Genomic DNA, 713 nt, shown 5'->3' with positions numbered 1-713 from the left:
CTTACTGCACTGTGGAATGATGCACAGCAAAATATTGAATAAAAATAAGGAGAATTGATATCCTTTCATTGTTCCCAGCTTAGGAGCCAACAGTGAAGTATTTCACGAACCTCTATTTTTTCTTCTTATTTTTCATAAATACCTTTTACAATATTGAAGAGGCTTCTTTATATTCCTGGCCTGGTAAGAGTCTCTTCTCTTAAAAGTATGAATTGGTTTTCCATTTTCTCAAGATTATTTTTGATACTTTATATTGAGATGATCAAGATGTTGAGTTACAGTGACTGATTTTTTAATATTAAGTCAATTTTACATTCTTAGAAGTAACTTCAATTGGTGTCTATGTGTTATTCCTTTTGTATATTTCTACTGACCCACTAATATTTTTTCGAGAACTTCTGCATCTATCTTCATCAGGGTTATTGGTCTATATTGCTCTCTTCACATAGTATCTTTGTCAGGTTTTGTATTCAGTGTTATGCTGCACACACAAAATAAATAGGGTCATGCTTCCACCTCCTGATTCATTCAAGTCTTCTCTTTTCACGCTTCAACCTCATAGTACTTCAATTTCATTTTTCCATCTATTACTTCATGCTTTTGTTATCATGAATCTAATTTTTAAATACTTTATAAACACTACTTATAATGAACTATTTGCTTTAAGCAATGAGTTGTCTTTTAGAAAAATAAAGGAAAAAAAAAAGAAGCTA

Source organism: Bison bison, unplaced genomic scaffold (assembly GCF_000754665.1).
Source record: "Bison bison bison isolate TAMUID 2011002044 unplaced genomic scaffold, Bison_UMD1.0 scf7180017864294, whole genome shotgun sequence".
In the NCBI taxonomy this organism is placed as follows: Eukaryota; Metazoa; Chordata; class Mammalia; order Artiodactyla; family Bovidae; genus Bison; species Bison bison.
The sequence above is the reverse complement of the archived record's forward strand: the minus strand, read 5'-3'. Positions refer to the sequence as shown.